At 45.9% G+C, this 15,876-nt stretch overlaps 1 long non-coding RNA gene across 2 annotated transcripts; it reads left to right on the top strand.

The window, feature by feature from the left end:
* The first annotated feature begins 10,960 nt into the window (after positions 1-10,960).
* On the top strand, positions 10,961-14,321 carry LOC144988039 (uncharacterized). 2 transcript variants are annotated; one of them, XR_013651774.1, is made up of 4 exons: positions 10,961-11,176; positions 11,495-11,639; positions 12,749-13,978; positions 14,070-14,321. It is a non-coding gene; the product is annotated as an uncharacterized LOC144988039 (long non-coding RNA). The 2 variants fall into 2 exon arrangements; XR_013651773.1 differs by having other exon boundaries at positions 10,984-11,176; positions 12,749-14,321.
* Positions 14,322-15,876: the final 1,555 nt, after the last annotated feature.

Raw genomic sequence — 15,876 nt, 5'->3', positions numbered from 1 at the left:
GGCAACAGTCTGGTGCTGAAGGAGCTGGTCAGCACCTCTACACTTCAAAACATGGGCGTGCAAGGCGGGAATCGATCATGGGTCGACTGCCCTAACGCTGCACCAAGGCCGCTCTGTTGCACTGTTTGCCCTTCCCAAACCCCATATTCATATTCACCATTGAATCCACTAAATGTTGGCACCCAAGGTGCACCCGGGAGCAAGGACATCAACCTGCAGCATTTCACCTTGTGGACTCTGGAACTGCACTCATGGGGAGAGACTTATTAGCTGCTTCCTTGCCATCCAGACATTCTTTGTCTGGACCCTCTGCTGCTCTAATGGAATGCTCTGTCTCACAGCCCCTGCAGTCCTTGGATGTGCTGTTGGTTTCATGCATAAGGGGAAGGTGCTGCAAACAGCTGTTCCTGTGCATCAATAATGGAGTCGCCTACGCCTGGACAGTCTGCTGTGTCAGAGGAGCTGAACCGTCTCCTCTCAGCTGCTGTGATTGAGCGCATCGATGCTTCTTCCTGGGTCTCACCAATAGTGGTCACGCAAAGAAAAACAGGAAAAATCAGAATGTGTGTGGACCTGTGAGAGCCTAACAAAGCCATGACAGCTTTCCTCTTCCTCACATGGAGGACTCACTCTCAACATTAACGGGGGGGTTGGGTTGATCTATTCTCATATTGAGTATTCCTCTAAAAAGTACCAGCCCCTCCCAATCCACAAAAACCAGCGAGTTCTAACAAGCTGACCAAGACCAGTGAAGCCACCCCCTTCCAGTAAGGCTAAGCGCCGCTAGCCCCGCCCCCAGGCTAACACACACTTTCTCCACAGAGCTAGCGGTGATCAGCTAAAACGCTCTCCTTTTCTATGCACATCCATTTTTTCAAAAGTTTGAATGTTGTCTGTTTTCGTGGGAGAAACAACCACAGTGTTGATGTCATGTAATGCAGCCACAAGGAGCGAAAGGCGGAGTCTCAGAGATCAAGTCGTCTTCCTTCTGGGTAGGAAAATAAATGGTATTTACTAAAATAACGTGTTCCCTCGTGTGCCAAAAGTAATATATGATCACATACATGGATACTGTTGAACCATTTTGGTTTACTTACTTTTCTTTGTAAAGAAAAGTATTAGTTCAGTGTTTCCTCCACCATTCAAAAGAGACAAGATCCATTTCTTTTCAACAGTTTCTGTTAACCTTTTTTCTCTCTGTATTTCAGCAATCAAAAACTGGTTTGGCTGGTTATGTATTTCTTATTTAATAGGACATGCGAGCAGAACACCAGAAAGAAGCAGCCTACAGAGCTATAAGGGCGCTAAGGACCAGTTCTCCACAGAGGTGGAACAGGCGAGAACTCGACGCAATAAACGCCTGGAAGAGCAATTGTCTGATAACGACGTCGCCTCTGTCTGGAGAGGGCTTAGGCAAATCACCAACTACAAGCCCAGAGCTCAACATGCTGCTGACGACCTACAACTGTCTGAGAGGCTCACCACCTTTTATGCCAGGTTTTAAGTCCCACTCCCCTCCTCCACCCCCCTCACTGCACAGGTTTCCTCAGCAACGTTGGAGCCACATTCCTCCCCCACCATTATCACTGATGACAGTATGACCCCTCCGGAACACCTCTCCCCAGTGGCGCCTCCAGAAATGTTTCATGGGGGTAGCCGGTAGGGGGCCACATCAAATCTGGGGGTGGCACACAAAAACCATGAGCTATATTCTTTAAATTCATTCTACTAAACGTTGTAAAACAGCCGAAAGAAAACTAACAGAAAGTTAAATGCCTACTGATATTTTGTAGAACATTAACTTAAAGCAGATACTACTATAGATACTAGTATTAGTAGATAGTACTACTGACATATTTTTATTTATTTGGTTTAAATTTAATGCTTAGGTGTGTCTGCTTGGGGTGTTTGGCTCTATAAATCTATAATGAACAAAAAGTCAAATCAGTTGTTCTATAAATAATAAAAATAATCATAATAACAATACTGTAGCGGACTGAGTTAGTCTGGGTGGCTGTTGGTCATTCCTAAATTCCAAAGTTACTTGAACGCATCATGCAGAGGGGGGTTGGCTCTCAGTTAGTCGTTCAGCGGTTGTGAGAGAGAGTTCTAGAGAGTTTGAGATTTGCTGCATGTTGTACGGCGTTGGTTACGGCCTACAGTAGCCAAAATAAAAACCATAAAAAGGATTTGGTCTCCGTGCCTCAGGAAAAGAGGACGCTACATTTGGTGTCAGAAGTGATCGAACTTGTCGCCTTGGAGACCGCAGCTCGCGTTAGCGTGGCAGCTCTTTTCGACCGCGACAGCTCTGCACTATGTTTCCCGCGGATACGTTCTGCAGGCGTGAGGGGGTGAGAGGAGCTCACGGAATGGAAGACAGCGACAAAGAAAAAGAACATAAAGAGCGGGTGAAGCGGATGGTTGCTAGCTTGGCTGCCGATGCTGGATTGGGTCGCTGTAAAAAGCCCGGGCTTTAAGATTCACGTCCGAAGGCGGGAACGGTAAGAGCTCCGCCTCCAGCCGGGCTTCACGATTCTGTTCCTCCATCAATGAAGACGCCCAGATATGACGGCAAAGTGGATTGGGAAGATTTTCAAGCACAGTTTGAACTGTTAGCTCGTGCTGCATGCTGGTCAAATGAGGAGAAAGCCCTGCAGTTAGCGATGTGCCTCACTGGCGATGCCCTGTCCTGCTTACTGCTGCTGACACCGGAGGACAGGTGTGACTATAATGCTTTGGTGGGCACATTGAAGAGGAGATTCGGCCAATGCTCCACAGCCAGCCTCCTTCGCTCAGAGTTGTGCAGCCGACACCGCCGTTCAGGGGAGCAATTAAGAGATCTGGCTGTTGACATTGAAAGATTAGTCCACCAGATTTATGCTTACATGCCCCCAGCCATTCAGAAAGAGCTAGCCCGGGACCACTTCATGCAGGCGCTAAGACCAGATGACCTTCGTGTTCAAACCCAACTAGCACACCCTAAATCACTGCAGGAGGCCCTGGAGCTGGCCACAGAGAGAGAGATGCTGTGGAGGCCCTCCTCCAGGGTGGAGCCTGAGGCCCCGCCTAAGGTCAGAGCTGCAAGTTTATCAGAGCCTGACACCAGGGGGCCTGCATGGGCAGAGGAGCTGACCCAGTTAGTGAGAGCCGTGACGCTGAGGAATGAACAGGCGTCCAAGGCCCGCCCACAAAGAGACTGGAGCCGACCCAGAGCATCCTGGGGTCGTGGGAAACCTGGCCACTTGAATTGTGACTGCCCTCACAACCAGGGAAACGGGAACGGGACTGCATAAGCGGGACAATGCGGCACCCCAAAAAAACGTCCCGATTGGACCCACAGAAATGGACTGCTGACCAAGTGGGGGGCAAAAAAGACCAACCTGAGAGACTTGTGACCTTGGGCAGAACCTGGGTTGGTGACTGTTGGTTCACAACTATAAGTGTTGATGGAGCGTCATGCTCAGCCCTAGTGGACACAGGCTCATCTGCGATATTGGTTACCCCTGCAGTGGTGAGGAATAATACAACCATCCTTCCTACCGCTGTCATGCTACAGACTGTTACGTGAGAACGGACTTCCATGCAGGGGGAGGCTGTAGTGACTCTGGAGGTGGGAAACCAGCGAGTGGATTGGCCCGTGTGGCTTGCTGACTTGGAAGAATGCAAACTAGGCCTTGATTTTTTGCGGGCCCAGGGCGGTGTTATTGATACCAAGAGAGGAACCCTTACATTGTCTGATGGACATGTTATTCAGATGACCAATATTTCCTCTAGATCGGGGTCCCATGTGGTTCACATTCTGTCCATGACTGACAAGACCAAGTCTGATTCAAATGAAAGGAAGAGCTCTGTCCCTAATGTATATCCAGATGAGCCAACTGAAGCATCTGTAAGTAGCACACCTGCAGACACAGAAAAGATTGCGGCGGTGAGGGACATATGGAGGAGGAACTGCGAGGGTCTGTCACCTGACAAGCAAGAGCTGCTGTGGAGTCTTCTGCTAGAGTTCAAAGACTGTTTTTCTGTGTCTGAAGATGATATGGGTCAGACTGACCTCATCAAGCATGACATTGACACAGCTGGCGCCCAGCCCATTAGAACCAGACCCCGAAGGCTTCCTTTGGCTAGACAGTCTGCGGCGGAAAAAGCCCTGCTGGAGATGCAACGGGTGGGGCTCATTGAACCCTCCACAAGTCCATGGGCTTCAGCAGTCGTCATGGTGCCAAAGAAAAACAAAAATGAATGGCGTTTTTGTGTGGACTTTAGAGCTCTTAACAAAGTAACCAGGAAAGACCCCTACCCTCTCCCACGCATCGATGAGACTCTGGATGCAGTAGCAGCATCATCCTGGTTCTCCTCTCTGGATCTGCGCAGTGTGTACTGGCAGGTACCCCTGGCTCCTGAAGCTAAACCAAAAACTGCCTTTGTTATTGGTGGGGGCCTCTGGCAGTTCAAGGTTCTCCCTTTTGGCCTCTGTAACGCCCCCACCACGTTTGAAAGACTGATGGACAAGGTTCTGATGAACATTCCTCGCTCAGAGTGTGTGGTGTACCTGGATGACATTCTGGTCCACGGCTCCTCATTTATCTCAGCCCTGGAAGCGCTCAAGCGAGTGTTGGGCAGGGTGGAAGCTGCAGGCCTGAAACTACATCCCCAAAAGTGGCAGGAGGTCAGCTTTCTGGGACACAGACTCCAAGGGGGTGGGGTCACCACAATGCACGACAAGATTGAAACAGTTCGGGACTGGCCTACACCCACATCTGCACACGACTTGAAGAGTTTCCTGGGTCTGGCCTCTTACTATAGGGAGTTTGTCAAGGGTTTTTCATGCATAGCTGCACCTTTGTTTTGTCTGTTACAGAAGGGGGCAAACTTTGTGTGGACTGATGAATGTCAGATAGCTTTTGTTCAGCTAAGGAAAGCCCTGACTGAAGCACCTATCCTGTTTCCACCTGACCCTGCTCTGCCCTTTTTACTAGACACAGATGCCAGCAATGTGGGCTGTGGTGCAGTTCTGTCCCAGGTAACACCTGTGGGGGACAGAGTGGTTGCATACTACAGCCGGACGTTTAAAAAGCTGAGCAACGCTACTGCAACACACAAAGAGATCTCCTCGCGGTGGTCAGTGCCATTAGACACTTCAGATATTACCTGGGGGGTCTCCATTTCACTGTCAGAACTGATCATGCTGCCCTACAGTGGCTGATGTCTTTTAAGGAGCCGGAGGGCCAGTCGGCACGTTGGATTGAGGAGCTACAGGCCTTTGACTTTGAGGTTCTGCACAGGCCGGGAGCACGGCACCAGAATGCTGATGCACTATCACGGCGGCCGTGTGGGGCAGAGGACTGTCGCTATTGTGAGAAGAGAGATGCACAAGAAAGTAAGTGGCTGAAATTGGATGTGCAATGCGCCCTGCTGTGCACTCAACCTTCAACAGGAGCTGGAACGCTCACCACTGTTGATGCCGCAGAATGGAGACATCAACAGCAGGAAGATGCTGATGTGAAGGATGCGAAGGCCATCCTGGGAGGAAATCTCCATGCTCTCTAGAACAACCAAAGGTCTGTGGTCTCTCTTTGACTCTTTACCTCTGTGTGATGGTGTGCTACAGAGAGGCTGGAAGGAGCCGGCCGCAGGTGAGATACGTTGGCAGCTGGTGCTGCCAAAAAGCCTGCGCCTCACTGTCCTTCAAGCTATGCATGGGGCCCCCGGTTCTGGACACTTTGGAGTCTCCAAAACTCTCCGTAGGCTCAGACAAGGTTTTTACTGGGGCCAGAGCCGTCGAGACGTGGAAGAATTCTGCAAAAAGTGTGACTCCTGCACAGCACGTAAGGGCCCAGTGGGTCGGTCACATGCCCCCCTACAGCAGTTTCCTGCAGGTTTTCCTATGGAGAGAGTGGGGATTGATGTTCTAGGGCCCTTTCCTCGGTCAGACAAGGGTAACCGGTTCATTCTCACTGCAATGGATTACTTTACAAAGTGGCCTGAGGCCTGCTGCCTGCCTGACCAGGAAGCAGAGACTGTGGTGGATGCACTGGTGGAGGGGATGTTTAGTAGGCTTCGGGTACCGGAGGCGATTCACACAGATCAGGGAAGGAACTTTGAGTCCAAAGTTTTTGCAGCCAAGTGTGAAGAACTGGGCTCCCACAAAACCCGTACCACCCCCTTACATCCACAGAGTGATGGGCTCGTCGAGAGGTTTAACCACACATTGGCTGAGCAGCTGGCCATCGTGGCAGATAAACATCAACGAGACTGGGATACCCATGTATCCCTGCTGCTCATGGCCTACAGGTCGGCTGCCCAGGACTCAACTGCCTGTTCTCCTGCTGATGCTGGGCAGGGAGATACGTACACCGGCAGAGATGGCAATGGGGAAACCCCCAGAGGTGCCCAGGGACCCCCCAGGGTCGGACTATGCGAGGAAGTTGCAGGACCGTCTGCTCACAACTTTGCAAGGAACAAGCTGCTGAGTGCGGGACAAAGACAAAAAAGGAATTATGATGTGCACACTAGGGGGCGTCACTTTCAGGTGGGAGAGTTGGTGTGGGTCTACAATCCCCAAAGGAAGAAAGGCAGGTGTCCAAAAGTGGACAGTGACTGGGTGGGCCCTTGTGAGATATTGGAGAGACTTGGTGAGGTGGTTTACAGAGTTCAACTACCCCCTAGGGGCAGGAAGGTGGCACTGCATCGAGACAGGCTGGCTCCTTACAGAGGTGCTGCAAGGTTAGAAACCCCCACAGGGGAGACGGAGAAGACTACAGTGAGTGCTCCTGTGTCATTGAGACCTTCAAACAGACCAGTTATGCACTCGGTGGCTGAAAATCCCACCACGGGAGCTGCAAGCTCCATTCCTCCAGATGCCTGTGGGTCACCTGGGGTCACTTCGACTAGCCCCACAATGAGTGTGCGGCCGCAGAGAGCTCGATGACCACCTGCTCATCTGGGTGACTTAGACATTTCTATTCAGGATAATAAACTATGGAGTCCTTAACTGTTTATAATTAAATAAATAAATATGACCTTGTGCAAAAACACAATCAACCAATAAATCTCTCATTAATATATTAAATGATCATGAAATTTTGAAAAACCTGCACACTGATTTTAAATTAGCCCTTATATTGTTAAATATATTTTAGGGTTGTGCCGATGGACGATACCATCGTCCATCGTGATGGGTGAGTGACATCCCGATGGAGAGACCACCATCGTGATGCCATGCCCCCGCCACGTTGCGATTCGACACCATAAGCCGCGGTTACATGTGCAAAATATCTTGATGGGATCAATGGTCGGATTAGAATCCAACCGTGTACATGGGCCCAGAAAAAGGTTTTCAGAATATAACAAACGTTCACTAAGGTCACACTAAGGTCGGAATAAATCATTCGCACATGCGCGGTACGCTTTGAAAAACCGGAAAAGGATATAAGTTTATGGAGTTATTTCAGTCTCAATAATCAGAAATGCACACAACCGGTTTTACAAATACACACGCTCCGATTCACAAATGTCATTTAAGTTCCGCCGAGCGGCTATTTTTTTTTCAAACTTTATTGAATGTAAAAATTCAATACAAAACGATGTTGCCGAGCGGCTATATACATTGACATGTCAGCTCGGTAATATACGAGTCGATCTTCTAAACGTGCTTTTAATAATGTTACGATTATTATGAAACGCCTGTTTGCTCATCGTTTTAATTTTAATCCGTGTGGTCAGTGCTTTTTCTGTTGCAGAACGGAGCCGGAATTAGCAGAATGCTAACACGGGCTAACAGCATTAGCTTTGGGTGGTGCTGCAATCTGCATCCTGGCTGCACATAAACGTGGGAATAACATCAGCCTTTATTTTGTCGGGACGCGACTCGAAACACAAATCCACGTGATTGTTTGAACGATTTCTAAGGACTGAGCGACATTTCTGCTTTGAAGCTCACACCACAGTGTGCTCAGACACACACTTTTAGACCCGGTTCTGAGTTCGGTAGCTAGTTCCCCTAGAGCTGCGGGACGGATCGCAGTCTTAAATCTCCCACACATACCGCTCAAGTAACAAAGCACCCCCCCCTTCCCCTCAGACATAAAGCTGTAAGTCCGCGCTGCGCCGGTCCACTTGACTAGTTAAGTGCGGGAGCGGACCACTTCTTTCAATTTTGTTTGTTACTCTTTTTTCTTAAAGTCACTTTCCTCAGTTTATACTGGATCATCGCGGATGAGTCATTAGTTAGGTAATGAAATAAATAAAGTAATAAAGTAAAATAAGGAATAACAATTATATAAGAACACCCCCCCCCCCCCCCCCAACGATATCATCGTCCATCCCGATGGTTGACAGCAAACATCGTCAACGGCCAATTTAGGGGACATCGCCCAACCCTAATATATTTCATTTTGCTTTCATTATTTTAAAACAGCATTTTAAAATATTCATTTGAATCATTATTCATCAATTATTCTTATTCTATGTCTTTTTTCAGAACCTTGGATTTCAAAATGACTATTTTCCAAAGTAGCTTTGTTTTTATTTCCATGGCTGTTTTTCAGAATGACTTATTTATTTCATGAAGAGCTTTTTCAGCAGAAAATGAAAAAGAAAAGAAATGGCTGAAAATTTGAAGATGTTACAAACTTTGAAGCTTAAAAAAAACATAAAGAAATGATCAAAGTTGACCATAAATAAAGTGAAAACAGCACAAGAACAAAGAAGATATGTTTGTAAAAAATGGGAGCATCGGATATCATGAAAGCAGAGAAGTTGTTCAGCACAGCTCACGTATCTCGCCATGACGACGCCACCAAGCAGGTACAGTGGACAGGAGCTGTTCTTCATCATTTAGTGAGAAAACAGCTGTTTGTTTTATTTGATGTCATTCCTTCTACAGTCCAGCAGGGGGCGGTGTAGGAGCAACAAGAAACAATGTTTTTCACTAAAAAGAGAAGACTTGTTAAAGTTTCCAGAAGCTGCTGGATCAACAACTGTGGGAGTTCTTGTCAGAATATTCTGATGAAGAGTACAGAGTAGATCAAAAGGCTGGGTCTGGATGTTTCCTCAGGCTGTGCTACAGCGTCTACTCTCAGGTGTGATCCCACTGCTGAGCGGCACGCGGGCTTTGACCTGCTCCGTTTCCGGCCTGGGCCGGTTCACCCGTCCTTAGACGACCTGGTCTCCCTGGGCTCCCCCAGAAAGACCATATCGGTACCGAACTCAGTGCAGACACCCGATCAGCACAGTCCACTGCAGCTCAGAGCTCCTGAGCTCCAACCATCCTCCAGCCTCAGCCTCCATGAGCGCAGATTACAGGCGTGCGCCACCACACCCGGCAGGAAACACTGATCAGCTGTTGGACTAAGATGCTGCAGTCACACATGAGAGCAGCTTCTAGAATAAACCCTGCAGTTTTTCACTCTCTTTATTTTTGTCCAATAGGCCAAATATCTTAATTGGGTCTATAGGCCTAAAAAATATATTTTTCCTAAATATATTTTTAGCACATTTAGGAAAAACTCTTCTAATCTTAGTCTGAAAATGGCTGCACGGTGGCGCAGTGGTTAGTGTTCTTATCTCACAGCAAGAAGGCTCTGGTTCAAGTTTCAGCTGGGGGACCTGAACCAGACCCTCAATGGGGGACCCCTCAGTGTGGAGTTAGCATGTTCTCCCCGCTCATGCGTGTTCTCCAGGGACTCTGACTTCCTCCCACTGTCCAAAAACATGCTTCATAGGGTAATTGATCAGTCTAAATGATCCATAGCCATGAATGTTCATGGGTGTGTGATATATGACCCTGTGACAGACTGGTGACCTGTCCAAGGTGTCCCCTGCCTTCACCCATGAGAGGCTGGGATAGGCTCCAGCAGCCCCATGAACCCAAAACAGCAGAAGGTGAATGAAGATCTTAAAATGATATTATTGATTTTTATTTCTTATTTTTTTATGTAAAACTATAAAGATCTCTTTGGATGTAAACTATAAAGTAAAATGTGTTTTTCTTTTAGTTAATTGCATCTGTTTTACTTTTATGCGTTACAAAAAATATATATATACACAATTAAACAAGGTGAAAATAAGTGGGCGGGGGTGTGGTTAGTTTAGGGAACTACTTGAAGCTCACAAAGGAGAAAAGTGCATTACACCTTAGACATGTAGGACCCTTGGTGGTGGTGGTGGGGGGGGGGGGGGGGGTTGCTTACCCTTTAGAACACACACCGTTACCCCACCAAAAAGAATGCTCCAGCATACACACACTTCCACGAAAATGAATTTTGGTAACAAATGCCGGAAAGGGGGTCCATTACACACAGCAGCTCTCATCCACTGCAGGCGACTGCAAAATGACTCAGAAGTTCCTGCAGTGTCAGATTAGGACACCCACAGTGTAGAAACGAGCGCTACTGCAGGTCTGTCATTCCCACTGCTATCAGACTGCACAACTCTGTGTTATCAGGTCATCAAAATGTGTACAAATATAAATGTAGCTATTTACTGATTTGTTAGTTTGATCCAATATCTAGTGATTTGCAATCGTACTATCACTTGTTTTTTCTTTGGGCTGCTAATTGGTAAATTTCTCCCTGAGAGATAAATAAAGTTTCATTCAATTATTATTTTTCTATTGTTTTTCATTTTATTTAGGAGGGGTTGTTAAAGGGTTCATTTTGGAAGAGAAAATAATTCCTTCTAAATGTAACCCAGGTTAAAATACCCTTAAAAAAGTAACCCCAAAAATAAAAATAGTAAATAAATAGATAAAAATAGAAGAAGAAAACAGAAAAATTTGGTGAATTAAACATTTTTCAAAATGATGTTTCATATTATTGTTGTCTTTGGTTTGGAAGGAAAACGTTGAAGTAGAAGAAGAAAAGAACTGGTAAACCCAATTTTGTTTGGTTTTTGTATTTTTTTTCCCTTTTATTTTGAAAAGGTACCCAGTCTCTGGGTGACGTGATCCACGTGACCGGCAACAGCCAATTAGGTTGTTTCAGATATGAGAGCTTTCCTGTATGTTAGCAGAGCAGCCATTGTGCAGCTTATCAAACGAGGGAGAAGATGAGAGTGGGGTTGATCAGAGTCCAATAAATGTTCGATAAAGTTTTTGTTCATTTTACTCGGTGGTAAAGTTGGCTTTTCCTTTTTCACCTGAAAAAGAAGATATTCATGTAAGCGGGACCTAATGGTGAGTGTTTAAAAAACATTTTTTTATTTGCATTAATTTGACTTTTTATTTGTAAATGTTGTGAAATAGCAAGCTTAGGTAGTGAATTCATGCTATTTTATCTTTTATTTGTCAAGTTGTTGAAGTTTTGGCGCGTAAAGTCAGTGTAGTCCTCGCCCAGACATCCAACCGCCATTTTTACGTGATGCGTAACTTGAAAATGGTTGTTTAAAATTTTAATTTAAAAATGCGACCTTATGTTTACATGTTTGTGCCGATTGGCTGTTATTTTATTTTGCCTAATAAGTGCATTTTATGTTTATCTGATGGGCCATGAAGGTTGGGCCGAATAAAGCGGATTCTTCTGAGATCCATGAGCGGAAGAGACAAGATGGCGAACCAACCCTGAACCATGAAAGTGATCCTAGCGAAGGACCAAGCGCCCTCTGCTGGACACTGGACAACCCTTTCTCTGCTGGAACTGGTAGGAATGGAAGCGTTTCTGTAGCATAACTAAAAATATAAGTCAATACCAGAAATGCTGTTTTCTTTTCAAAATAAAGCTGCATTTGTTGACTCAAAATGAAAAAGAAAAAGCAATTCACCAAACCACTTTTTCTTCAACACTGCTCAGTTTTTCACTTGATTAAAATGATATAGAAAATAGTATTTGACATTTCATTATCAAAAAGTGGTTAAGTAAATGGGTAGCATAATTCAGTTGGAAACATGTAATTTGAAAATTAAAATGGATTAACTGAAATACTTTTTCATTTTCACAATGTAACTGAATTAATGACTCAAAAAGAAAATCAAACAATCCTCCAGAATGCTTTTCCATTTTCTACCGCTTATTATGTTTCATAATATTAACAAAAATGCAAAGAGGGAATGCATTTTAGCTTTCACATCCAACCTGCTAAAGGTGTAGCATAAGTCAATTCCACTCCGCATTTCCAGAAAGGGAGGCGGCGTCATGACATCATTGTATCTCCGTGTGTCCGGCTGCTAAGAGACACAGACATGCTAGGAGCAGTGAGGCCAGGCTTGTAGCTTTGTGTTAGCGGCAGAGGAGAGGGCTTTGTGATGGATGTGCACTCCTGATGATTGTACACAGCTTCTCAGGACCACGAAGCAGCATTTCCTCCTTCTGTGGTCCTCCTTTGGACGCACCACGGTTCGTCAAAGCTTTCCTCGGACTAGCTTTGTCTTTGGACCGGCAGCTGCCTTGGCCCAGCGAGAGCGACGCCCCACGATACGTGGTGTCCAGACAAAATAAAGGCTGATGTTATTCCCACATATTTACATCCACGATGCTCACTGACATTTTGGAGTTCCTCCACGCTAATGTTTTTAGTACGTATTGGCCTAATGCTAACCCTTCTTCTGGGTCTTTGCAGCCAAGAAAATTAAAAAATTAGATAAAGAATTATGAGTGAGCAGGCCATTGATAATAATCACAACACTAAGAAAAGCTCAATTAGAGCTTCCTACTGATTTTGCAGTTTTCTGCCAGGAGGTGGCGTTTGGGTCTGTTAGGCAGCATTGAGACGTCAGCCTGCTTCAAAATGGCGTTGCTGTTGTGTCTTATAGGTTTGCGGAACTGCAAAAGCCTGTGTCAGGTTCAGGTCCATCGCTGACGACGGCTTTGGTTCACATTGAGCTGTTTTGAAAGTAAGTGCCTGAGCCTCTGTTCACTGAGCTGAAGGCTGGCTGGCTTCTGCTGCTATCATGACCTAGATTCTCATCATCCTGTTTAACCCTGTGGCCTGACATTGGTATTATAATTCATCCACACATTTCTGAGACCCCAATCTAATAACCAGGATTCCAACTTTCCTTCAAAACTCTGCGTAGAACGTGGTCCATGTTTTCTACCCTGTAGTTCATCTTCATTCCACTAGAGGCAGTGGAAGGACTTTTCCAAATGGTTCCTTTGATGAAGTCTCAAAAACACATTTGGTGGGAAAAGTTTTTCTAATTCTCAAAAATTTGACTAAATATTAAAGCATCTGGTTACACAAAGTATTGCCAAAAATTTGAAACTAATATCTTTATAAATAGTATGTTTACAGATTTATATTGGTTCTTTTTTTTTCTTTGGTTTTGATAATTGTTGCTTAAAGAATATAAAATACAAAGACTGTTGTAAGAATTTATAATATCATATCAGTCCCATGGAAATAGTTTTTTTCCAGCTTATGTCAGTCTGTTCTGTTAAGAGTGAAAGTTATAGTCTTTTTTGAATGTGTTTAAAATCTTTTTGCTTGTTTTTGGAGACCTCTATTGCGCCAGGAACTGTTGTTCAACACCGCAGTGCAGCTTTTGCGGCTTCATGACACGCCCATAGTTTCCCATAAATAGTCCGTGAAACGCCCACAAATCAATATTCATTGATTGCGAAACCATGGCACCCACCGAGAGGAAATCCAGAAAACGTAACTTCACTCAATGTGAAGTAGAAGTTATCGTTGGCGAGGTGGAAAAGAGGAGAAAAGTGTTGTTTGGAGGGCACAGTGTGGGCATTACTAATGCCAAAAAGGCACGTGAGTGACAAACGGGGGCAGACGCCGTAAATGCTGTAGCCTCACAACTGTGGCCGAAATAAAAAAGAAATGGTCGGTCATCAAAGTCGAGGCGAAAAGATGTGTAGCGCTCCATCGCCAGAGTGTGTCTGCCACGGTGGGTGGGTGGGGGGGACGACACCGGAGCTGACCTCTCTTGATGAGAGGCTGACGGCAATTATTGGGGAATCCCTTTAAGTGGAGTTGTGACTGAGGCGGAGGGGGAGCACCGACGCGCCAGATGCACCTGGTGACACAGGTAAGAGAAATAACTAAAATGAATGCAGTCAAGTCACATGTATGCAGGCCACATAGTTACAGATTATTAATATAGAACAATTTTATTTTAGTTGCTGGGTGTTCCAGCGGGGCCAGTGGTTACGATGCTGCAGCTGAGCAGCCGTCTGGACCCAGCGTCTCCACGGCACGCGGCTCTCAACCCTCCAGCAGTGGACGTGTCCTCACCGATGCAGTCCTTGAATGCAGAGGGAAGTCAGTAGTCCAATCAGAGAGGTGGCCAAGGAGTTGGGCGAAATCCAGAATGCCCCGACTGAAATAAACTGCACGATGAGGGAATTCTTGAATAAATAATATTTTCCACACCTCTTGTTGTTCTTTACAAGCGACGCATCACTTCCAAACGCTGGCTCACAGCAGCAGCATTTGGCTCAAATGCGTGGGGATGGGGTTCAGGGTCGGGCCCAACACAGCAATCTGCGCCAGGGGGTAGAGGCACGTTTTTAAGCTGTGCCACATTGTGTAGCACGGCACATGCCAGCACGATTTGGCACACACTGTCACTTTCACGTGTTTCTTCCATCTGCCGACGGTGTCGCCGTTTCTCATTTCACCCGTTTTTGTGCGTACGCCTGGGTCAGAGCTTGCGTGAAGGACCGCACATTTTCCCATCAAGTGTGCTTTTTTTATAAATATCAACTATTGCGTAGAGTAGAGAATATTGGCATGTTGTGCAATTCATCCTCATAAATAATAGAGTTAACAGAACGAAATAATGTACAAAACTGATATTCTCGTTAATGTGTCCGTCTGGCGGAGCAGATATAGGTGCAATTAGACAGACAGACGTATTAATTGTCCACTGGGGAAAGTTGTTTTCATAGTAAAAGATTTCTTCATAAGATACGGAATTATGGTATTCATGCATATGCCTTTAGTTTTATTTTTGATAAAACAATGTATGGCGTATGTCTCAACCATTCAGAAAGCAACAAGAAATTACATTTGCGCTGAACAATTTCCCATTTCCACGTGGATTATTACCCACATCCGTAGCTTGTCAGATGTAATTGAATGGAGGGAAATAAAATGCCCCATCACAATGCGTAATGACGCACAATGGCTGATCTTGCGCTCTTAGAAGACGTGGCAAATGGGAGAATTCGGAGTGAACGCATCTTTAGACAGCAAGAAGACTTGCTGGCAAACGAGGACGAGTGGCTTATGAGCCGATTCCGACTTCCTCGAGCCGTCCAGTTGGACTTCTGCATGCTTTTGAGGGTGTGTCACCCGGTATCATCAAGAGGGGTCAGCTCCGGTGTGTCCCCCCCCCCCCCCCCCCCCCCCCCCCGTGGCAGACACACTCTGGCGATGCAGCGCCAGACGTTTTTTTGCATCGACTTTGATGACCGACCATTTCTTTTTTATTTCGGCCACAGTTGTGAGGCTACAGCATTTACGGCGTCTGCCCCCGTTTGTTACTCACGTGCCTTTTTGGCATTAGTAATGCCCACACTGTGCCCTCCAAACAACAATTTTCTCCTCTTTTCCACCTCGCCAACGATAACTTCTACTTCACATTGAGTGAAGTTACGTTTTCTGGATTTCCTCTCGGTGTTTGCCATGGTTTCGCAATCAATGAATATTGATTTGTGGGCGTTTCACGGACTATTTATGGGCAACTATGGGCGTGTCATGAAGCCGCAAAAGCTGCGCTACATTTAGAATTGGTTGTGATTATTAAGGGAAAGATGCGTAGGATGTGCGTGCGCACGGTTTTATAAATCTGAATATTTCAATCAGGAGGTGTGGCTTATTTTAAATTATGACCATTAGTCATAGCTGAAAAGTCCCACCACGACACATGAAATGGTCGTAATTACATTCCTGGAGGTGGTTTAATGACGATCTAAGTTTGGA

The sequence above is a fragment of the Oryzias latipes genome, chromosome 19 (genome assembly GCF_053564925.1).
Source record: "Oryzias latipes strain Hd-rR chromosome 19, Olatipes_Hd-rR_3.1".
In the NCBI taxonomy this organism is placed as follows: Eukaryota; Metazoa; Chordata; class Actinopteri; order Beloniformes; family Adrianichthyidae; genus Oryzias; species Oryzias latipes.
This window is presented reverse-complemented; position numbering and strand designations above follow the sequence as displayed.